This window comes from Pinus tabuliformis, chromosome 9 (genome assembly GCF_031772625.1).
Source record: "Pinus tabuliformis cultivar Carrire ecotype Pingquan chromosome 9, CPIR1, whole genome shotgun sequence".
Taxonomy (NCBI): domain Eukaryota; kingdom Viridiplantae; phylum Streptophyta; class Pinopsida; order Pinales; family Pinaceae; genus Pinus; species Pinus tabuliformis.
The window spans coordinates 1822221491-1822248201 of NC_142307.1; positions in this window are offsets into that span (position 1 = coordinate 1822221491).

Below are 26711 nucleotides of genomic sequence, written 5' to 3' on the forward strand. Positions count from 1 at the left end.
TCTCTTCTTCTTCTCCTTCTTCTCCATGGGAGCTTGGCTTTTGCCGGCTCTACCTTGCGAAGATGAAGGATGGGAGGAAGAGTTATAGGAAGTAGAGGGCTGGTGGGCAGCTCTAGACTGATCTAACTGTTGACTCGACTATTCAGGAACCATGGTGTTCTGAACTACATTGATTGAGGAAAGCCAAATTGGCAGGCCAATTGTTAGTCCTGGAAGCGACAATGTGGCCATGTGGGGCGCACCAACTTCTCCCCAAGAGGAGAAAGGACTAGGATTTCCATCATGTGGAATTCCTTGGTTGGGGCGTTACATGTTCTTAACCTACAGATCAACGCACGAATAGGAGGTGATTATGTTCCGTTTAAAATAAATTTTATAACGACGCTTTAGACACAACTTGCTTTTTCACTTTTTAAGAGTCGAGAAAAAGCTAAAGATGACTCTAGTCTCCTTCGATGTTTTAACAAGCCCGAAGTGAGAAATGCTCGGATGGACTTTTTCAGTTATAGAGTTTGAAAAAGGCCAAAAGAAACTACTCTGGAGTTCTAGGCAGAGGGTGTGCCAAACTTTTCGCAAAACCACAGAATACGTTTTACGGTACGAGTGGCCGATCTTCGTGAATGCTGTGTTCACTGCATTGCGATCAGTAGGGCGGCCGACATGGCTTCCTATGGATAAAGGCTTTGTTCCTATAGGGGTCTCCCAATATATACGCGACGGTACGTGGGAGCACAAGTCCGTATTGATACTTATCGCTTCACCGTGGAGGAATCACCCAACCACTCAACGCTAAGATATCACGTTTAACGACGCCGGAACACGTCTCTAGCTTAGACCTCTATGTGTTTGCATTATGTTTCAATGCGTTGTTATGTAAATTCAATTTATTTTAAGGTTGATCTTGTTTAGCAGTTTGCCTTTATGGATCACCACGAGATGTATAGTAATACTCCTAAATGCAGTCTAAGATGATAAGCAAGTTTTTCAATCTTTCAACTTTGAAAATCTTAATTACTGAGGGAAAAGAAAGACATCATATTTTCACACAGATCATAGAGCACACACTAATGCACTTTTTCCCTAAATCAACATGCAAGCTGTCAAAATGCACATGCACAATGCAGGTATTTCTTTTCTCTTTCTTAATGTTGATGTAATACAAAAAGAAAGCTGTTGTATAACTTTGAATTCAATTTCAAGTGAAAGCAAACAAGCTTGTCCAAAATCAAAAGACACCTTAAGATTTACTTGTTTCAACACTAGAAATATATAAATTCAAACCATATGACGAAAGCAAAAGCTCAATCAGCTATGAACAGCAAACAAACTAACTCTTAAGATCAAAACGACACTTAATCACAGGTCTAGATCTAAGAGGCCACAGCAAGACTAGTTCACTTTCGTTATGGGAAACTGCAAATGATGTAAGAAATACACAAAGAACAAATACAGTTTCTTTATACAACCGAGGCGGAATAGTGGCAAAGAAAGGTGGTTTCAGATAGGCACATTGACTGATAACAGGCTGCAAAAACAAGGATGAAAACAGGGCAATAAACAGTAGGGAACCCCAATAGCACAAGGCAAAACTGGTTCAGCGCAGGTAGTACACTGTCAATTTGACATTTAGCGCAGGTAGCCCCTTCGGGATCTGCGCTGAAATGCAGACTGCCTTCACAGTGCCTGCACTGAAGAGATAAACTTTCGTTTTTCTCAGTTTCCGGGTCACAGATTGCTCAAAAATTCACAGTTTTTTACCAAATCAGAAGCTATCAATCAAGTACACACTAAGGGATGAAAAGGAGGATGAAAAGCTATCACTAAGAGCTGTTCAGGGTCCTTGTGGATCAGCTCTTCAAATCATAAACATGCCCAGAAACTGAGCTAGAGTAGCTGCCCTCTACTTTGCATTTGAAAGATCCAAATGCAGTTCGATTCGGTACTCCCTGGGTTTATGAAATGAATAGCAAAAACACAAACAACCAACAAGATACGTTCCCCAGCGGAGTCACCAATCTATTGTTGGGAAAAGTATCCAATACGAAATGACCCTATCCCACTCTAAGGGTGATACTACCTCAGCAACAATCGAGCAAATCTATTCGAGATTACTTCTTTATGAGATGTAAAAGAGGGGAGAAAGAGATCCACTAACCAATGTCTTCCGCTAATGATTGATCCAATATTCTCTCCTTGCTGCTTGTTCCCAGCTCCTTGCTCTTTCATTGGCCCAGCTACACCAAGATCCTGCAAAATGGCAAGAGAGGGAAACTACAAGAAGCATACATTCATAATTGATTCAAGGATTAGAATAAATCAAATACACAAGTATAACAATACACCATTGAGACACATGCATATAGAAGAACCTCAAATGCTTTATTAATGGAAGAAGTAAAGTTCAGGAAGTGATACAACCATAAAAGGCCCAATCCAGCATCACCTCCCAGCAGAAAGAAATCTCTTCTTCACCTCCTTCAAAGCAAGTCACCCAATAGTTCTATACTCAAACCAACAGCACTTCCTTACATTCACAAGATTCCAGCCCCCTTAGACCTCATGAGAGAGCTCTATATATAGGAGTTTTGGAGAAAGGATGAGTCAGCTTGAGGCTGGCATGAAGCTGACTAGTGTCCTCTCCCACTTCAGTTATTCTTCAGTTCTTGAGTCCACTTGGAGGTTCTTCCTTCCACTTGGAGATCTAGACCCTCTTACTCATCACCAGTCGAATTCCCTGATCCAAGTGTCATTTTGGAAGCTTCCTGGGCATTGACACCTTGAGGAATGACTGTGCCACTTGGCCAAACTCGCCCAGCGCAGGTAGCCTTCTTTGCAGTTGACATTCAGCGTAGGTACACAGTGGAGCAGTTGACATTCAGCGCAGATGCTCAGTGGAGCAGTTGACATGATCCAGAATTAGCTTGTTTTTGAGTGTTTTCAGGTGGAGAACTGATATTCAGTCCTGTGGTTTGCTGACCTTGTTCCTCTAGGGGTAGGAACAACATGTTTAGGGACTTTGGATCCCTTAGATTATGGACATTTCATGCTTCATGCTGTAAGGCACAAAAATGTCTATAACAGTCACCTGCGGAAATGGCCGAAAGAAGGAAGCAAGGACTATGTTACTACTGTGATGAAAAATATTCCCCGGGTCATAAATGCAAAGAGCCCAAGTTTTTTCAAATAGATGCCACTGACTACAGCTCCACTGAGGAAGATCCACCACTTGAGGAACCAGAGGCGATCGAAGACGATAACCAAAAGGAGATTGTATTTGATGAACCAATTATTTCGCTAAATGCATTGGCAAGAATTTCTTCCCCTGAAACTCTCAAAATCAGGGGTTTTCTTAAACATCGCCGAGTAGTAGTCTTGATTGATAGTGGAAGTACCCATAATTTCATCCATCAAAAGATCGCTGAAGCAGCACATTGTTTCGTCAGGGCAGTTTCTAACTTCCAAGTCCAGATTGCAGATGGTGACACAATGAAATGTGAAGGTCGCTGTGAAAATGTCAAACTTCAAATGGGGGATTATCAATTGAAAACCCACATGTTTGTAATACACATGGGGGGTTGCGACATTGTCCTAGGCATGGAATGGCTCTGCACTCTTGGGCCAATCACAATGGATTTCCAGGAGTTATATATGAGTTTTAAGCAGAACAACTCCACACATACCCTCCGTGGACTACTGGCGAGAGCCCCCTCTATCATCAGCTCGCATAGGATGGAAAAATTGTTAAAAAAGGGCCATCATGGAGTGGTAGCTCAATTTAATGCCATCCAGGTAGTCGACACCATGTCTCTATCAATTCATCCTGAGATGCAACAGATTTTAAATAAACATCGGACGGTCTTTGACAAGCCTCATGAGCTTCCACCTTCGCGAGGGGAACATGATCATAGCATCACATTGGTTCCAGGGGCCCAACCCCCAAATGTGCGGCCATACAGATATCCGTTCACCCAAAAGAATGAAATAGAAAAAATCATCAAGGAATTGTTGGAAGCAGGTGTCATTCGTCCCAGCATTAGTCCTTATTCATCCCCAGTGGTCATGGTCCTCAAGAAAGATGGGGAGTGGCAGATGTTTCTCGACTTCAGGGCCCTCAATAAGTTAACAGTCAAAGATAAATTTCCCATCCCGGTGGTTGACGATTTGCTGGACGAACTCAATGGGGCTCAATTCTTCACTAAGTTGGATCTTCGCTCAGGCTACCACCAAATTCGCATGAAGGAAGTCGACATTCCCAAGACGGCTTTCAGAACTCATGAAGGCCATTATGAGTTCCTGGTCATGCCATTTGGTCTCTGTAATTTCCCCTCTACTTTTCAGAGCCTTATGAATCACCTCCTCAAACCGTATCTCAGAAAATTTGTCCTTGTCTTCTTCGATGACATCCTCATCTATAGTGGCACTTGGGCGGCACATCTTCATCATGTAGATCTACTCTTGCAACTGCTCCACACGCATAAATTATTTGTCAAGATGTCTAAGTGTTCGTTTGGCATGGAAGAAGTTGAGTATTTGGGCCACATTGTGGGGCGTGAAGGGGTTAAGGTGGACCCCAAAAAGATCCAGGCAATGCAAGAATGGCCTCAACCTAAGACCTTGAAAAGCTTGAGAGGATTTTTGGGTCTCACAGGCTATTATCGTAAATTTGTCCGCAACTATGGCCGCATAGCGAATCCCCTAACGCAACTCCTAAAGAAAAACTTCTTCTTCTGGAATGAGGAAGCACAACAGGCATTTACCGCTCTCAAAACCGCCATGTGTTCCACTCCCGTCTTAGCACTACCGTACTTCACCAAATCATTTGTCATTGAATGTGATGCTTCAGGAACAGGTATTGGAGCGGTCTTAATGCAGGAAGGGCGACCATTGGCCTTCACCAGCCAACAACTAAGTGGGAGGAATCTGGGCCAATCTAGCTACGAGAAGGAAATGATGGCCATCTTACATGCAGTCGAGACCTGGCGACCTTACTTGTTGGGGCGACGTTTCCAAATCCGCACAGATCATCACAGTCTTAAATATTTTTTGGAGCAACGCCTATCTTCCCCACAACAAAATAAATGGTTAGCCAAAATGGTGGGATATTATTATGAGATCATTTATAAGAAAGGGAAAGACAACAGTGTAGCAGATGCATTGTCGCGCCAATTTGATTTGGAAAGTAATCTACTCGCAATTTCACTCCCCATTCCAGACTGGATTGAAGAGGCTCGTAGGGAATGGTTTTCACATCCCAGGCTCTTCCAACTCATTTCTCAATTGCAGGTAGATCCTAATTCCAGCAAGGGCTACTCGTGGCAGAATGATATTCTTCGCTACAAGGACAGAGTCATAATATCACCAACATCCACCCTCAAAAGTCGCATTTTGGCAGAATTGCACTCATCTCCCATTGCAGGACATTCGGGCTTTCAGAAGACGTATGCTCGCACTAGAAGATCATTTTTTTGGACCGGCATGAAACAGGACATCCTTACTTTCGTAGCAGAATGTGACGTCTGTCAACGCCACAAAGGGGAAACCGTCAACACACCAGGCACATTACAACCATTGCCCATTCCGGCGTCAATTTGGATGGAGGTCTCCATGGATTTCATTACAGGTCTTCCAAAGTCTGGGAAAAAGTTAGTCATCATGGTGGTTGTGGACCGACTGTCGAAGTATGCTCATTTCTGCGCCCTACCCCAGCCATTTACACCAACCTTGGTTGCTCAAACTTTCATGGATCAGATCTTCGAATTGCATGGCATGCCCACTTCTATTGTGTCCGACCACGACCCAATATTCACCAGTAATTTTTGGCAGGAGCTCTTCAGAATACAAGGCACTCAACTCAAACTCAGCACTTCATATCATCCGCAAACAGATGGTCAAACCGAAGCCGTCAACAAATGTCTAGAAACCTACCTTAGGTGTTTCACTTCAGAAAAGAAACACCTTTGGGTACAGTGGTTACCTCTGGCGGAATGGTGGTATAACACCAACTATCATGCCACCACCAAAATGACTCCCTATGAAGCAGTCTATGGTCAACTTCCGCCTTCCCCTACTTCTTATCTCACGGGGTGCTCCAAAGTACAAGCCGTGGATCAACTCCTACAACACCGCGCAACCATGTTCGCCCATCTGCGCGAGAATCTTCATCAAGCTCAGAACCGTATGAAGCAACAGGCTGACCAACATCGCTCAGAGTGCCAATTTCAAGAAGGGGATCAGGTCTTTTTGAGGCTGCAACCATATAAGCAAACATCACTCAAAGACAAGGGTTGTCAAAAGCTCTCTCCAAAATTCTACGGACCATACCAAGTACTTCAGCGCATTGGAGAAGTGGCTTACAAGTTGGCTTTGCCACCTACAGCAAAAATCCACCCAGTTTTCCATGTATCGTGTCTCAAGAAAGTGATTGGGAACAATTACCGAGTTCAAACCAGTCTACCTAAATTGGACGAAGAAGGGTCAATCTGGCTTCAACTTGAACAGGTTCTAGACACACGAGACAAGCACCTGCGGGGCCACATGATTAAGGAGGTCCTCGTCAAATGGAAAGACACCTCTCCGGAGGATGCAACTTGGGAACCAGCCACTATTCTTCAGCAGTTTCCGCAGCTTCAGCCTTGAGGACAAGGCTAGTCTTAAGGGGGAGGGCATGTTAGGGTCCCACCCTAACCCCCTTATTTATGTCATGGGATCACGTCATAGTCAAGAGTCAATAAAGCCCATATTAATATTTGTAAGTGGTTAACCCGCAATTAATGACGGGACCACAGTTAGTTGCAAATGGGCGGTAATATTAGATAGATGGTAAATGGGTGGTAGTATTAGATAGATGGTATTAATAAAACCCACGGCATTGGCCTATGGTATTGCATGTATGAGTCATATATAAAGGATAGAGACTCCCTGCGAGGAGTATCATGTCTTGTTTTGTAATCAAGCTCTGCTCTATTGGAGGTTGCCCCCTCGAAGAGGCCTGTGAACATTTCTCTCTGAGTAATATAATCATTGCTATTTTGTGTTCTGGGTATATTTTCTTCGCATATTTTGTGTTCTGGGTATCTTTTCTTCGCATATTCTATGTTCGGTATTACTTTGCAGGTTAAGAGCATAACAGTAAATCCCATTTGCATAAAATGTGAATCCACCACCATAGGAGATAAATATCTTCATGCAAGTCTATTGAAATTAAAAATTAGACATATGTAACTTATTTTACACTTTACAGTCTGGTATCTCGCTTCCACTTAACTATCTCTACAGGCTATGGCTTATGAGGATGTGCCAAATCTCAACTCGCTATGGGATATGATGTATTTGCCAATTTGATGGTATTCTTAATCCTATAACATATATACAGAGCACATAATGCATTTCTTAGTATGAATTTTACTCCATGTAATTACTCTGTTGGGTGCTTAGTATGTTAGAGATGTAGTAACGTAATGTAATGTCCTATAAATATAAATATAAATTAAATTAAATAAAAAAATTAATGTGATGGAATGTAAAAATTTTAACTCGGTCGAAATAAAATAGAAAAATAAAAATAAAACCCTACAAAAATAAAATAACAATTCAAACAAAAACAACCCCCATGGTTTTGATGTGCGGAATATACCCTATTTAAAGGGGGAAATTAAAGTAGCCTAGATCCATCTTAACTCCATATCTACCAAGCACCAAGGGGGATCAAATCTCTTGATATGAAAACTTCTTTCAGAGTGAAAAGAGATTTGATCCCTCTCGGTGCTTGGTAGATTTGGAGTTAAGATGGATCTAGGTTGGTTATAGATTAATTATGGACTAAAACAACATGACACAAAATCGCAGGGATTTCATCGTAGGATAAGTATCTCTCACATGTTGCATACACACGCAATAGGAGTCTCCTCAACATTGTTGGTCATGATTGTTTTTTCTTTTTGTATGATTTTTACAAGTGGAGGAGAGTGAATTGTTATAACCTCTATACAATTTTGGTTGATGAGAGTTGATTTTGTAGGTTCCTTTTTATTTTCAGCCAAACAAAATTGCATTTGTATGTTTTGGAGAATGCATTTGTTGCAGCTCTCTTAAGGAATACTTGAAAAACATTATGAAAAACTTCCACAATGTGATCGTTGGATAAACTTGCTAAGTAAGGAAGGAATCATCGGTTGAAATTCCCCATATTTTGATTCTAGTGGTGCACTATTTCAAGAAAAGAATGAGCATACGTGTTATGCTACAACGCATGAGCATCAATCTTATTTGTTTCCACATTTTGATCATTAAAAAGATAACTATCTGCTACCTTTCTCAAATATTTCAGATACGAAAACAGTTAAGGTTTCACCACTGGTCAAAGAAATGAATACCTTGAGTTTGATGGCTAGCTTTTAGACTGTGTACTACAAGACACACCTTCCCCCAGTTCAGGTATAAAGATAATTTTTTGTTTTCCATTTGTTTTTAATTGATGGGTTTATTAAGTTTTCTTTCAAATTTCAACTACCCTAAAGTTTTCAAAAGCTTTCGTAGAAGTACATTATGGATTTTTGCATGTGCACATGCATTACATCTATCGTATATAACTAATAAACTGAAAAAGTAATGAAATTTTGATAAATTCATTAATGTACTCACCTACTAGTGAAGAAAGTGGAATCAATTATGCTAATGTCCTGCATGTGAATGAGTAAATGATATTTGCAACACCCTATGGTGGTTTGGGAAATCAGAGATCTGATTTGGTTTCACAGAAATCCATGGATACCTAAGTAAACTGAATGGTTTCTGGCTCATCACAGATTAAGTGTCCTAAAGATTCAATTTCAATCGTTGAAGAGACTTGGAAAGCAAATAAAATTATGCTTGGTGATATTGCACAACATTTTCTATGTGATTCACTTTGATCATCTAGATATGATGAGAAAAAGGTTATTTCATGTGTCAATTCAATGCACTCTCTTTTAGAAAAGGATGTATCTATAACACATGCATCCAATGGGAACACTGGAAGCTTAGAAAATTCAAGGGCAGGTCATGGTTTGGGGAGGCTCGTGAAAGGAGAAGAAGATGAACAAGATTGTGAAATAAATGATGATATGATAGAAGCAGTTTTATGTAGGGATGGCAGAATTAAGTTTGAATTAAATGTGATGGATAATGGTTACATGGATTGTAAACTGTCAATAGGTATTCCCAGGAAAGACATTAGTATATTTTCTAGTGAATATTCCTTGAATTGCATCTTTTCCTTATCTTTTCATTCATTCTCCTTATGAACTCATCAAAAGTCTTAAAGAATCTTAAACGACTCAACGGAACCCTTTTCATTTAAATGTGATTTATCATGGTGATAGAGCTAAAAATGAAATGATGGGATCATGTAATTATATTTCTTGTAGTATGTCATTGAAATATTGGTTGAGAGAACTGCAAGGTCCTTCTGCTTTTTTGGTTGACTAACATCAACATCTCGTTGACAGTTTTCTCTTGGAAGGTGTTAAGCATGGTCCATTATCAGCAGGATGTGATGAGAAAAGGGTTGTTTCATGTGTTAATTCAACACATTCTCTTTTAGAGAAAGATGTTTCTACAACGCATGCATCCAATGGGAATAATTGAATCTTATAATATTCTGGGGCAGGTCATGGTCTGGGGAGGCTAGTTAAAGGAGAAGGTGATGGAAAAGATTGTGAGATAAACGATGATATGACAGAAGAAGTTTTGAGTAGGGATCATAGAAAATGTGAATTGAATGTGATGGAATATGGTTACATAGGTTGTAAGTTATCAACATGTATTCCCAGGGAAGACTCATTAATATATTTGCTAGTGAATATTCCTCGAATTGGATCTTTTCCTCAGCTTTGTAGCTAATGTTTTTCCTTTAATTGACAAATATGTTGAAAGTATCTTTAGTGAGGCGCATGTCTTCTAATATATCTGTTATTTTAGCACGTAATACTCATGATAACTTATTAAACATATGAGCAACAAGTCAACACAATGCTATGGCACTACTTCTCCATGATATCTGTTTTTTTCTTATTATGAAGTTCCAACCTACTCGAAATAGTTCAATATGGTGCCCCCTTTGTAATAACTTGTTGCTTTCCTTTAGTAACCATATATATCTATTGATTGTTTTTTGTATGGATGAAATACAAACATTGCCAAGAATGATCCTCCTTGAGCACACCCTATCCATGATTGTTCACTGTTTTCATGGTTGAAACACGAAAGTTGTCAATAATAATCCCTTTTAATTACATCACCTCTCAATCTTTTCCTTTCCCATTGTAATAATTAGCCTGTGTCGATGAATGTAGGTCTAATTCAACTTCACAAAGAAAAGCAACCTTGCATATATGGCTAGTTTGAATTGCATCATGAGGAGATTCCAAGAAGAGGATCACATGCAAGGTGTGGGAATAAAGGTTTATTTTCTCTAAAATAGTATGATGCCTAGCGACTAAAATAGCAAAGGATAAAGTGTGTTAAAATAGAAAAAGGCCCTCAAGCAAGGCACCCCTTCCTAGGCTATATTAGAGATATTAAGCTTAAGCACATGCATGCAAACTCTCTTTAAAGCAAGCACTTCACTATAAATAATAAATCTTCCCAAATGCCACTCAACTAAAAATTAAGCAATCGAAATTTTGCAAACATTTAAAAATACTAAAATGAAGATATTTTTTTTCTAATGTGGATGTATCTCTTTCTAATGTGTTCCCACATTGTTTGTAGGAATTGATATAAAATGGTAAATCAAGGAAAATGGAAAACTATCGTGAGCCTTTCCATGCAAAACCTTAAAGACAAGAACCTATTTTGTAGTAAAGATTTGGTTTGGTCTAAATTATATGGAATGAACATGAATATTGATTGAAATGAAATATATATATATATATATATATATATATATATATATATATATATATATATCTATATATATATATATATATATATATATATATATATATATATATATATCTATATATATATATATATATATATATATATATATATATATATATATATATATATACTGAGTTCATTTTTTCTCCTATAATAAATTCAGGAACTTTATGTAGAGGAGAAAAAATGAACTCAAAAACTTGATGTTCTTTCACTCGCAAAAAAAAAATAGAAAGCGCAAGGGCTAGTGCTTCCTTCAAATATAAGGTGTAATTATTTTAGAAATGCATTGGTTAGTTGTTGGTATTAATAGGATTTTTTAATTGGTCATATGTATTGACATTTTAATATTTTTATGTAGTTATGCTTCCTCATATGACCTAGAGGATAGAAGAGGAGAACAAAAATGAAATGGAGACCCTCATTTGTGAAAAAGAGGGGTTGCTAATGTCACTTCATTGTAAAGGTTTTTGTTCAAAACCATGAGATAGAAATACTAACATATAACATGTATAGACATGAATATTGAGAAGGATATCCCTATCATGGTCAACATGACACTTTAGGTGATGTTAGATATCATCAAGAACGAGACTTTGAATTTGATGGACCCTCCATTTGAAACCAAACCAACTTGCTATGAGTGGGTCTATAAAAAGAAGTACAAATTGGATGACTCAGTTAAAAAGTGCAAAGTAAGGCTCATTGAAAATTGATTTGCATAGAAAGAAAGCATTGATTATGAAGAGAATTTTTCATCCACAACAAAATGAGCCACCATGTACACTCTCTTTTCCTTAGAAACACAAAATAGATGGGAATCCCATCAAATGGATGCAAACGGTACTTTCTTAGACATAGACTTTAAATATAATGTCATCATGTATCAACCAAAAGGCTTTGTTATGAAGGAAATATAATAAAAAGTGTGAAAACTCATTAAATCCTTATATGGCTTAAAATAAGAACCACAAGAATGGTATGAAAAGTTAATTGAACATCTTCCAAAATTAAATTTCAAACACTTTAATCTTGATGATGCAACTATGTTTGACAAGAAAGTTGTCAAAATTGTTGTGTATCTTGTAATTTATGTAAAGGGTTTGTTGATGATAGGGAATAATGAAATATATATTGCATCGATAAAGAGAAAGTTGAAAAGGTTTTTAAGATGATAAATTTGGGACATCTTCACTACCACTTGGGCATTGAAGTGACCCAATATCCAAAGTACATATTCATCTCCTAAAATAAGTGCATTAGAGAATTATTGTATAGCTTTGGCATGGTTGAATGTAACCCTCATTCTACTCTAATGGAAATAATTTAAAGTTCACATAAGGAAAAGGAAATGAATTTAAGGATGTAACCAAGTACATACAACCTGTTAGAAGCCTTATCTTCCTTAGCACCACCAAAATATACGTTTCATTCGTTGTTGGGATAATTTCTAGTTTTATGCAAACTCATTGTGAATTACATTAGTTTGTTGTAAAAAAAGTTTTGAAATTCTTAAGGGGATCTCAATATTTTGGACTCAAGTATACCAAGGTGGATGAATTCATCTTGATTGGATATTCTTATTTAGACTTTGTTGATGATAAAAAAATGGAGTGTTGAATTTTAGGCTAGCTCATGATTCTTACATCAATAATTGTCTCATCGGGTCACATAAGCAATCAATTCCAATAAATTCCACAATAGAGGTAGAATACATGGTAGTTAAATAGTCAATAAAGGAAATTGTGTGATTTAGGAAAATAATTGAATATTTGTATGAGAAACAAGTGAATTATACTCCTCTTATAGTTGACAACACTTATGCGGTCAATTTATCCCATAATTCAAGATTCCATTATCAAACCAGAAATGTCAACATTAAGCATTTGATTTGATATCATGAAGAGACCAAGTCAATTCATTTGAGTGTTAAATGAAAAAGTTGTAAACATTTTCACCAAAGTGCTAAGAAGTGACAAGTTTGAAAGGTTTAGAAAGATGATCATGCTCATAATAACCCCTTCAACTTAAGTGGAGGAATGATACTAGGTTTTTATAGAAACCTAGGGAGATTGCTTGTGTTTATACTTGTGATTATTCCTCATAACTCCAGGGTATTCCAATATGTGTCAAGGAGTGACAAGGAACCAAAAGGAAGAACCAAGCTAAAATGCAAGGAAATGAACACATAATAGGGTTAATAAGTCGAGACCTTATCTTTTTCAAAAGGGGCATGCTAGGAACACTAATAGTAGGTTCTAATACATGCCAAATGCTAATTTGTGTCAAGAGCTAATATATGTTAATGCATGTGCAGGTGTTCCACGAAGTGTTAGGGACTATAGGGCATGCCAACACATGCATGAAAACCCCATACTTGGGTTCCAAGCCCCCAAGCCTACTTGTGGCACTTTGACCACCAACACTCGAACACTAGGGCTTGGAGTACCTCCCAAACTAGACAAAAATCAACATTGCATACTTCCAAATGAAATTTCTACCGATCATGGTTTTGGATGTTGTCTCCCCTCGAATGTTTGCAGTTTATGTAAGATGCACTGACCAAAGCTCAAATGCAGATGTTAGGTGGCTTGGACGAGTCTTAAATCCCACTAGCACCAACGCTAACCACAACTCCATTGTCAAAGATAAAATCATTTGCCTTGGAGTTGAATTTGGGTTTTCAAGCTAAAGAAGAGGAGAGGCTGTGCACCCTACTAATAAGTCTAGAGCTATAGTTAAATCTGAAGGTAGTCATTGATTTTTCTCAAGAGATGAATAAGAAGAGTAATAAGTGTCTCATTCCTTATAGACCACACCAATATGCACACATCCATCTAGACCTCTTCAGTGCTTCCATGGTTATAGGTAGCATTTAATGTTTATAAACTAATGTTAGCATTAGTTTCAAATCTTGGAAATACCAATCAAATAAATGCATGGAACAAAGATATTGTATGAAAGTTAAATTGATAAATTTATAGGTTGAGAACACACTGAGAATAATGGTCATTTTATGAACATGGTAAAATTCATAAAAACTTTGGATTAATATGCACAAGTACTAATGCTAACTAATACACTTGATTACTATAGTCCCATGTCATAGACAAAAAAGACTAATAAGAAAAAATACTCCCATCATCATGTCTCATAGATTAAAGTCAAAACTCTAGAGAGAGACTATGAACTACACTGAATTAACAAACTCTCAATGAATTTCTTGTTCTATTTAAATATTTTGAATTTTGTAATTACTTATATATATGGTTGATGTTATTTCTTGTCTAGAGGTAGTGTGTTTTGAGTGCACTCTAAAGATGTTGTTTAAAAAAAGATCTCTAGTGTAACTGAGGGTTTTCGAGGAATCCCTAGTGAGGGATGTTACATGCAGCAACTCTTTAACACTTTCTCTATCCCACTTGCATAATTTGTTGCTATGTTTCAACATGCTTTGTTTCTTTGATGTTGCGGAAAATCTAATAGATCCTTTTCAATATTCTCTTCAACACAAGTGTGGACACAACCTCAACTATGAGTGACAATTATGAGTCATGAAGATAGGGTCAGTTTTCAGACTCTCCTTTGAAGGATCTAGCTCTAGCCATATGTCATTTACTGGGATTCAGTCATCAACTTTGAACATTGTTATTCTCCTGTCATGGTGTTTAAACACATAACCTTTTAATGTATTCAGTAAAGTTTCTTTATTGAATTATCACATCAATATCTTAGAAAATAGATTTTTGGGGCTCTTCACAGTGAGTCTAGTAGGGAAAATGGTTTTTCAAGGCTCTGCATCATGAGTCCACTACAAGGGTTCCTCCAGTGTGGACACGGTAAGGCCATGGGTCTTTGTCAAATCTCCAATAAATCGAGAGACTCCCAAAACTCCATCCTTGTGCAAATATTTGTTGAAAAATGTGGGACCAACAACGCCTATTGCTACAAACCCTCCTTACCCAACGATAACGTGCCTAAGAAGAACTAAAAATATGGTTTTTTTAGTATTATTATGCATCAATTCATATTTACTTTCATGGCATGTCTTCAATGTTCATTGTGGAAAGAGCGACAGATTGTGATGGATCAAATACTTGAGAGTTGATATCAAGTGAGGTAGTGTTATTCCAAATGAATAAAAGCTTATCATTCATCTATATACCATTTTTAGAAAAAGGTTGGTTTAAGTTTCATCAATTTAATATTTCTTGGTGGTGTATTAAGGGATTGACATTAAGATATATTTTAATGGATTAAATATGTGCATGTGGGCATACAGAGAATTCCATCCACCTAGAATAATAGATAATGTTATTTAAAATTACTAGAACTCTTGGATAGAGAAAGAGCTTGTTAAGGGTGAGATAATCTCAAAGAATATTGAGGCTTCCAAAGTACATATTAAATTTCCATATTTCTTGTTCGAAGAATTTGCATCTCTCAGCAATGAGAGTAAGCTGCTAAAAATTCAAGAATTTTAACCATCTCTAGAAAATAAAAATGTAAGAACCATAATTTGCAATATATATTACAATGGCACAATGATCTACAGGTTCAAGGACTCCCAGTTTCAAATACATTGCATGGCTACAACAACTGGAACCCAATTGAAGCCTCCTTTTGTTATAATCCAAATTCAAAAAAAAGTAATGGACTTACACTACTTCATCCATGAATGAGAGTGAGAACATGAGATCCCCGAATATGGCACTGTTATTTTATTCTCATCATGAAACATTGGATCCTGTTGACCATGGTAACATAGCTAGATTGTTGGAATTTGGCTCTAATTATAATGGGGTTGTTTTAGGATATTTCAAGTGCTTATACAATGGTGAACATTATAACCATGGCACTCAAAATAGTTGTAGCTATTTGCCTCCACTTTATGATGCCAATGAAGAATTTGCAACCATTGATTTAAAAGATAGTGACAACAATTCACTAAGATATTTGGAGAAAAACCAAAGAAATGAGATCAATATAGCCCAAGAAACATGAGCATAAAATGTGAACAAAGTAATTTAAGATGCAAGAAGTGGAAACCATGATATAACCAATAAATTTAAGATGATAAGCCAAACAATAGGAACAGAGCATTTGTCAACAGATAAATTGTTGCACCACCTCATTGTCCACTTTAGTGAAGGTCTTTCTTGAAGATATAGAAGCTTCATTTACATCAAAATATGCCTGCCAAATCATGAATACGTTTAGATAGACTTAAAATTTTTAATCAAATGATCTAGAATAGAAAACATCAGTATGAAAACAATGATCAAATGGGAAAAGGGGTAGATTTTAAATGTGTGTAAGAACCAGCTTCGAGTTCAAAAACCTAGATTGTAGTTATACCCTCATCCAAGGTCTTCGTGCATAGTTCACAAAAGGTGTATTAAGAGGCTATTAGTCTCTTGGCTATAGATTTGGACTGTTTTATTCATAACTCAGAGAAATGGAAAAGTCATGGAGACAAGTCGCATTCTTCTTCTTTCAATGGGCCTTGACAAATGAATAAAGCAAATTTTATCAACCCCTTGGAAAAGGAAAGTTGAGAAAAAAAATACCATGAACAAACAAAGAATATAATGAGTTGAAGGGCTAAAAAACATACCACCCATAACAAATCTTTCCATCCAAAGATTATTCTATGTTGGGCCACAACAAAACATTTCAATGGAAAATTCAAGTAGCCTACTACTACAAAGGAAATTCAAACCAAAACTTGTTGTTCCACTTCAAATTTTACCCAAACTAGCCTCATATTTAAAGGTATCACCATATCTTAAACCAAAAAAAAATAAAAAAGAAAGGATATCCTTTGGAGAAATAGGATCATCAAACAGAATTTAACCATACATATTAATGAACCTTATTTTATATATTAAGACTAGGATTAACCTATTTTTCTATTGGAAATATATAAAATTTCATACACACTAACGAATCCTTATAATTTACCTACATTTGAGTGGGTTAACAAAAATTAATGGCACTAGGAGAGCGATGATATTATGTTTTTGGAAGAGATATTTTATCTCTTCCTCCAACACTAAGATTCTTCTTGTTTTTTGCAATAAAAATGGAAATCCTCGATGGAGATCGTTGCCTTCACAACTACTCCATTTCTACTAGTGTCTTGAGCATAAAATTGAACTCTTTCCCACTAGAGCTATTAGATTCCACTTCATTGAGCTACAATGATAGGTGAGAGCTATGCATAGCTCACCAAAGGTGTATCAAGAGCCTATTAGTCTATTGGCTATAGAATTGGACTCTTTTTGTTGGTAACTTACGAAATGGAAAAGTTGTGGATACAAGCTCCATTATTCTTCTTTCACTGGGCCATGTAAAATAAATGAAGAAAATAGTATCAAAACCTTAGAGAAGGAAGGTTGAGAACAAAAAATAGCGTGAAAAAACAAAGAATCCAATGACTTGAGTCAAGAGGGGTATCCCTTTGTAAACAAGCTTCCATAGGCTTGTTAGAGTTAGTATGAATGTTTAGTAGAAGTTGAATATTATTCACATCACCAGCCACATCCCAATTTGGAAAGGTATGAACCCCTACAATAAAAATGATGTCTCCAAATAACGTGTAGTTAATACCAATAATATCACGTTTTCAATTTAGTCTCAAACTTAAATGCCTCGAAATCTAATGCAAAGAGGTCATCATCAACTACAATCATACCAACTAAATCACACATGTTATTCACTTCTTTATTGGAAGATTCACCATCATCAACAAGGTTTATTGTTGGATTCATCAATTCACAACTCACTTTGTAGTCACCATCCACATGTGTCTCACCATTGAAGTCCCACTGCACAACTGACCTTCCACTAGATCCTCCAATATTTGGAACTAGTTTAACTGAAAACAAATTGAGATAACTGACTTTGGTTGCTACAAATTAGCAATCCCAGATTCTTGACTAAACTCTATCTCCTCCAACTCCAATTTACTAAGTAAACCGGGTGACACAAGCCATGTCACACAAGTTAACTTCATCCAAGTTGTCTATTGATGTGGAAATTCAAATTTTATGAATTTAATCAAGGAAAAATAAAATCGATAATTTCTTTCTCCATTTTTCAACACTCCCTCTAAGAAAGAAATGGATCATCAACCACCCCTATATTGCACCTGTGGAACTCAAACTTCCCTCTTAACAAAGTTTTCTTCAAAAAGCCAGCATCTTGTTCCTCTATCGGAATGTAGTTTAGCAAAATTATCCGTCTTTGCACATATTCCCATAAATGATAATACTAAATATCTATATGCTTGGATCAATCATGAAATACAAGATTCTTAGAGAGTTTGATGCAACTCTGATTATCACAGTAGATCATAGTTGGATCCATAATCTGACAAGATAGTCCAACAAGTATCTTACTCCTCCATATCACCTCACATATTGCTTGACTTGTAGCCATGAATTCTACTTCTTCCAAGCTTAGTGCCACATATATTTGCTTCATGTTGTACCAAGAAACAACTGCAAAACCAACACTGAAAATTCCACCTGATGTACTCGTTCGGTCTAATGGACATTGCACCCAATCTATATCTATGAAGCCACACAACTTCACTCCCTCTACCTATCTATGCCATAGTCCAAACTGGTTAGCACCTCTGAGGTATTGTAAAACATGCTCAACTTCCTTCCATAATAATTTGGTTGGCCTAACTATAACTTGGCTTAACTCATTTATTACATAGCACATATACGGTCATGTGTTAACAAGATATATGAGTGAGCCTACTAGCTGTTGATAAATGGTAGCATCCACTTCTTCACTTGAAGTGACATTGTCCTTCATCCAGTTGTTTTCTAAAGGTGTCTCCGTGGGTTTACATCTATCCATGCATAATCTCTATAGTATCTCATTTGCATACTTGCCTTCAGAGACAAACAATTACCTATAGTCTTCCCATACTTCCAACCAAAGGAAGTACTTCATGAGACCCACGTCCTGCATTTCAAATAAACTTGCAATGTCCTCCTTACAATATCTGATCGACTTCTCATCATTATTTAGAATCAAAATCAACAACATATAAGACAATAATAAGAAATTTACCTTCTACCAAGATGTGATTGAGGTTTGCATCGGCTTCAATTTTGGTGAAGCCCAAACATATGAGATAACTATCGATCCTTATGTACCAAGCATAGGGTGCTTGTTTGGAACCATACACCGCTTGCTTGAGTCTGCACACATTAGACTCTCCTTCAAATGTCTCAAAATCTTATGGTTGCTTGATGTACACCTCCTCCTCAATAACCTTATTGAGAAATGTTTTTTTTACATCCATCTGGTGGATCTTCCACCCCATTTGAATAGCTAGAGCAAGAATTGATCTAATAGATGATTAGTACCTTGCTACAGGAGAAAAGATATCCTCATAGTCAATTCTTAAATTGATATGTTTTTGTCTTAATTATTAATTGTCTTAAATGGGTTTCATCCTAAGTGGACATTGTCTTAAATATAAAGTTTTGTCTTAAAATATTTTTGTCAAACTATTTTTGTCTTAAAATAATTCTATCTTAAATTGTTTTTTTCTTAAATATAAAGTTTTGTCTTAAAATAATTTTTTCTCAAACTATTTTTGTCTTAAACTCTTTTGGTCTTAAATATAAAGTTTTGCCTTTAAATATTTTTGTCTCAAATTTTTTTTGTCTTAAAGTTTATATTTAAGACAATTCAATTGATATTAAATTTTAATGTAAAATAACTAAAATAAAAAGTGAATGTTTGAGACAAAAGATTTCTTTTGTCTTAAAAATTGTCTTGAAAGTGCCCTTGGTGTAGTAGTGTTGCCTTAGCATCAGAAGTAAGATCAATTATGCATGAAATAAAAGCCATTGCTGTTGAGATAAATATTCCTCTCATAGCTTATTTCAAGGCACTATATCCCACCTATTCACAACATCTTGAGTCATTGCAAGCTAGTGACAACCTTAAAGAGATTACCTTTCACTCCCTTGAGGAGAAGTTTTTTAAAAGGGAGAAGGATTTTGTGAAGAAGGAAACTCCTTAATCTTCTGAAGAAGTTGTGATCCTTACACAAAAAGAGAAGAATGTGGCACACTATTCTTCTAGAGGAAGAGGTGGCCAAAGAGGAAGATGAAGGAAGAATATTAGAGGTAAGGAGGGAAGAAATTTTGAAGGAGAAAGGTATGATCATCATTGCATATGATGCAATAGAGATGGACGTGATGCTTCCACATGTAAGCTTCCTTGGGACATAATTGAGAAGAAAATAAATGAAGGAAAAGGTAAAAAACCTGACAAAGCGATAAGTAAAGAACTTGATTCCACTCATTATGTTAGGGAACATTATAACATTGTAGTAACTGAATACTTATTCAATGCTTCCCTTGCTTCATGAAAATATTTTTTGTTTCTTGATTCAGGAGCAACTTGCCACATGAATTTTAGGAGATATTTGTTTCAAGAATTCACTGAAAATGTTGATGGAGCAATATACTTTCCAAATAATTCAAAATTCAATCCATTATAGCTTGGCACAATCATGCTCAAACTATCTCGTCTTCCAGAATTTCTTCTACATGATGTTTTATACCTCTTGGAGATGAGGTGAAACTTGTTGTCTTGTTTGCAAGCACACTCCATTCAATATTTGATTGCAAATTTGAGGTCAGAAAAACATTGTATCACTCACTTGTCATGACCAGGATAGAAGAAGAAAGACTTCTAAAGCTGCAAAGAACCTCTCCTCGTGCACATAACTATTCATACATTTTTCACTATGATGAAGGTACATTTACATCAAGTCTTTTATGGCATGGTATATTTGGAGACTTGAACTATGACAAACTTCATTTATTGAAGAAAAATGACGTTACTGGTTTGCCTACAATTCCTAGGAAACTTAATAAATGTGATGCTTGTATCTTAGGAAGGCACAACAAGTAGTCTTTTCATGATTCTCATTCCAGAGCACATACAAAACTTGAGCCCATTCATTTTGACTTGTGTGGCCCAAGTTTTGTTCCTTATGTAAATGGTAATAAATATATGATGAAATTTATTGACAACTACACCATAATGTTTTGGGTTTATTTATTGAAGAACAAATCTAAAGATTTTTAAACATTCAAGAACTTTCATGTATGCATTGAAAATGGTGCACAATCTCATATTGGATCTATTCATGCTAATAATGCACAATAATATACATCAAATTAATTTGAAAAATATATTCACCAACACGGGATCAAACATCAAACAATTGTGCCTTACAATCCCCAACAGTACGGAGTAGCAGAGAGAATGAACATGGAAATCTTAAATATCGTATGTTCCATGATGTTTTTCAAGAATGTTAAACTGATGTTTTGAGATAATGTAGTTCTATGTATTGTGCATATAAAAAATAGGTGTACATCTAATGCTATAAAAAACAAGACTCCCCGTGGAATTTGATATGGCCACAATTCCTTCGATGAGGCATATCAGGATTTTTGGTTCCACCTGTTATGCCTTGATACCTAAGGAACAAAGAAACAAACTCAGTGTAAGGAGTCATAAATGTATCTTCCCGAGGTGCTCAAATACCTCCAAGGCATATCATCTGTATGATGAGGTGAAGAAGAAGAAGTTTATAATATCTAGAGATGAGGCCATTCTTGAATATTCCAAGAATGACAATGCTATTGAGCAACAACTTGATCACTTGGATAGATTCAGACATGAAAAGTATTTTCAAGAATTTGATAATCAGATTCCACATCTTCAAGGGGGTATCCCTATACTCGATCAATATGTGGAATATTTTTCTGAAGAACTCTTTCCCCCACATCAAGATCCATCCACTGGTGACACTTTGAGTGATGTCATTGACAGAATTGGGAGACTAAATATTGACTCAGCCCCATCTCCGTCAACTGAGCATCCTAGTCCATCTCATAAAGTTCCTCCAAAATGGCTGACAAAGACACTTGAAAGTGTTTGTCCTGATGATGTTGGAAAAAAAGGAACAAGAAGCTCAACTAGACAAAATGGAGGTGATGTAGACAATCTCGATTCACGTATTGATATGGATGCTTCTTATGATTTTTAACTGACTTTGTCTACATATTTTGAACAAACTTCCTTCAAAGAAGTCACTTCTCATGATGAATGGAAATAAGTGATGCAAAAATAATATGATTCTTTGATAAATAATGGCACCCAGAAGCTCATTGATCCTCCATTGAGAACCAAACCAATTGGCAGCAAGTGGGTCTTAAAAAACAAGTATAAAGCAGATGACTCACTTGAAAATCACAACGTTGGTCTTGTGGAAAATGGTTTTGCAAAGAAAGGGGTCAACTATAAGGATAATATTTCCCACACAACAAAATGGGCTACCATCTGGACACTCTTTTTCTTGGAAGCATAGAATGTTTGGAAGGTCCATCAAATGGATGTAAAAACCGATTTCTTGAATGGATATCTGAAAGATAATGTTTTTATGTCCCAACCAAAAGGATTAATTGTGAAAGGTTAGCAACACAAAGTATGAAAGCTTTTAAAATACTTGTATGGACTCAAGTAAGCACCATGAGCTTGGTACGAGAAGTTAACTGAGCATCTTCTGAAACTCAACTTCAAACATTATGATCTTGATGATGCAACTCTGTTTGTCAGGAAAGTTGAAAAAAAAGTTGTATATCTTGTGGTGTGCTTAGATGATATTTTGATGATAGGGAACAATGAGAGCTATATTTCATCTGTAAAGAAGGAATTGTGGAAAGGTTTTGAAATAACAGATTTGGGTTATGTTCACTACTATCTTGGTATTGAAGTAACTCAACATCAAAAGTTTATATTCATGTCTCATAAGAAGTGCATTGGAGATCTGTTGAACAAGTTTGGCATGGCTAAGTATAATCCTTTGACTACTTCATTGGAACATAAGTTAAATCTCAATCCATTGAGGGAAAATAATTTGACGATGCAACAAAGTATAGAGAATTCGTAGGAAGTCTCAACTACCTAACTAGTAATAGACCAAACATTTCATTTTTTGTTGGAATCCTCTCCATGTTTATGAAAAAGCCTTGTGAGGGTCATTGGTCTGCTGCAAAAGGAGTTCTAAAGTACTTGAAGGGAACTCAAGACTTTGGACTCAAGTATACAAATGTGGGAGACTTCAGCTTGATTAAATACTTTGATTTAGATTTTGATGGAGATAAAGAAATTGGGGTATCTATTTCAGGTTATGTTATGAGTCTTGGATCAAACTTTGTCTCCTAGATGTCACACAAATAATAAACCCCAACAGATTCCACAAATAAGGCATAATATGTGGGAGAAACTGAAGCAACAAAGGAATTTGTGTGGCTGAAGAAAATTCTGGAGGATTTTCATGATAAACAAGTACATTCAAATCATCTTTTTATTAACAACATTTCTGCAATAAAGTTGGCCAAGAACCCAAAGTTCCATAATGAAACGAGGCATATAAATACAAAATACAGTCCGATTCTACATCATGTTGAGGCCAAGACAATCCACCTAGGACATTGTTCCACAAATGAGCAAATTGTAGCCATCTTCACTAAAGCACTTAGAAGAGAAAAGTTTTAAAGATTGAGAATGATGCTTGGACTCACCAACCTCCCTTTAGATTAAGGCAGGGAGTGTTGACACTTAATCTTTGGGATTACATAAATCCATGTAAATATTGTAAATAGCCAAATAAGAGAATTGTAGGATGAAGAGACATTGGGAGATGAAACCCAATAGTCTCCCTCTCCATGTATATATCCATGTTCCATCTTAATGCAAAGTACAATGAAATTTGTGGAGTTACTCTTGTCTTGACAATCATGGTTGAAAATTATTAATCTTGGTGGACCATGGTGAACCATGGATGGCCATGGTCGACCATGGTTGACCATGATTAACCATGGTAGATAATGGTTAACCAGTGGACCATGGTTAACCATGATCAACCATGGATAATCATGGTCAACCAGGATGGACCATGGTTGATCATTATCAAGCATGGTCAACCATGGTTAACCATGTTTGAACATGATAAATCGTCGTTGACCATGGTCAACCATGATCAACCATGGAGAACCATGATCAGCAATTGTTGATCATAGTTGATATATTTAACAACATTATCCATATATTGTATATTAAACTAAAATACAATATAGTTATATACTAAAATTCTTATAATAATAATCCCTTCGGTTTATAATATTAATATTAATATTAATATTGATACCCAAGGGATAAATATTATAAACCTAATAGATTAATAAACCCAAGGTATTATTAATATTTTAAACACGAGGAGTTAATAAGCCGAAGGGTTATGAATATTATAAACCCAAAGAATTAGTAAACCGATGGAATTAATATTATAAACCGCAAGGGTTGATATACCCAATGGATTATTAATATCATAAGCCCGAGGGATTAATGAATCCAACAAATTATTAATATTATGAATCCAATGGATCAATAAACCCAATTGATAATTATTATAAACCTTATGGACTATTAATATTATGAACCCAAGCTATTATTATTATAAACACAAGGGATTATTAATGTAGTAAACCAAGGGGATTAGTAACCCTAGGAATTAATGTTATAAACCCAAGTGATTAATTAACCTAGGGAACTATTAGTTATATTATAAACCCAAGGGATTAATATTATATACCCAAGGAATTCGTAAACCCAAGGGATACATAATTGAAACCCAAGGCATTAATAAACTCAATGGATTAATTTTATAAACCCAAGGGATTAGTATTATAAACCCAAGGGATTAGTAAACCCAACTGTTTATTCATATTATAAAGTGAAAGGATTAATAAACACAAGTATTTATAAACACAAGAAATTGATATTAAATACTAGGATGAAACCTAATATTATAAATGAGAATATTAAAGACTAATTAATTCAATGTCACAATATGATATTAAATAAATTGTAATGTAATGTACCATTGTGATATGGCTTGTCACATTGCGATGATGCATGTCCATAGTTTTCCATGTCTGAGGATGCCCATAATTAAGTATGGTAGCCCATGATTATCTGTGGTTGATCATGGTTGCATGGTTGATCATGGTTGAAAATTGTTGATCATGGTGGACTATGGTCCACCATGGCTAACCATGGTCGACCATGGCTGACCATGGTCGACCATGGTTGATCATGGTAAACCACGGTGGACCATGGTTGGTCATTCTCAATGATGCTTGACCATGGTTGGTCAATGGTGGTTGATCATGACCAATCATGGTCGACCATGGTTAGCCATGATTAACCATCGGTAACCATGATCAACTACGGTTTACCATGGTTAATCATGGTCAATATATTTACTAATATTAACCATATATTTTATATTAAACTAAAAATATAATATAGTTACAAATTGTGATAAAACCATCAAGAATTGTCGCAATGAAGTTCAAAGAAAAAAGATAAGAGGATTCGGAAATTGTTACTCCATTAAGCGATTGTGTGGATTCAGTGGGTGCCTCCTCATAGGCTTGTTGCGTCTACATAGGCAACACCTGTGAAGGTGGCGCTTGCAGTGGATAAGATTGGGGTAACCTTGAGGGTATACTTGTGGTGGATAACCTTGCTGATTACCTTTAGGGTATTTTGCAACAGAAAACTATGCCTTAGCTCTATTTTATAATGAAACCCGAAGATGTCATTTCACTCTTCTATACAGAATAACAAAGTCAAAATATTACTTACTTCTACTTTATTATCAAATTGTAAAACTTCATTTTAATTGTTAATTTTGTAGAAAAGAACATAACCTGAAAGAACTCAAGTTTCACTCTCTAAAGCAAGAAAAAAACTAGAGGGAATTGTTATGAGTATCTAACATCACACATGACGAATGTTCTTGTTATGAAACCAGCTCAAGAAAAACATAGAAAAGATAGATCAACGCCTTAAAATTCAGTCTCTTCGAGGGGGCAACCTCCTTTACATTACATAAATGAACAATTCTTGGATGATTCAAATGACAAAACCTCCTTTCTATATATAGGAGTCTAAGGAGTCACAATATAACCCAGCCGACCTAACAATAATAATATAAGGCCACAAAAATAATAATAGAGGGATTCTATGGGGCACAGTAATAACAATATGGGGATAATAGGGGCACAACAATATTAATAAGGGGTACAATTACAATAGTAATGGGGTAATCACTAGCGTTATAAGGACCCAACATGCCCCTCTCCTTCAAAAATGTGTTCTCCTCAACGCTTGAGTAGTTCTGGATACGTCTGTATAAAATTCTCATCCTCCCATGTGGAATCTTCAACGGATAAGTTCTTCCACTTGATAAGATACTCCGAAATTGATCGATTTCGTAGCTGTCGAGTTCTTGTTTCTGTGACTGCTTCCAGTTCCAATATAATTTTTCCTTCCTCGTCAAGTTCTGGCAATATTGTTTGAACTGGGAGTTTTTCACCTATAACCTTCTTTAAACATGAAACATGGAAAACTGGGTGCAATCGAGAAGCTGCAGGAAGCTCCAATTTGTATGCCATAGTACCAATCTTTTGCAACACCTTGTATGGACCATAATACTTTGGTGATAATTTATTATCCTTCTTAGCTTGCTTGAGGGACATTTTCTTATATGGTTGTAGCCGTAGGAATACCCAATCACCTACATCAAAACTTCTTTCGCTGCGATGTTGATCTGCCTGTTGTTTCATTCTATTCTGTGCCAACACGAGGTTATCCTTTAAGAGTTGGAG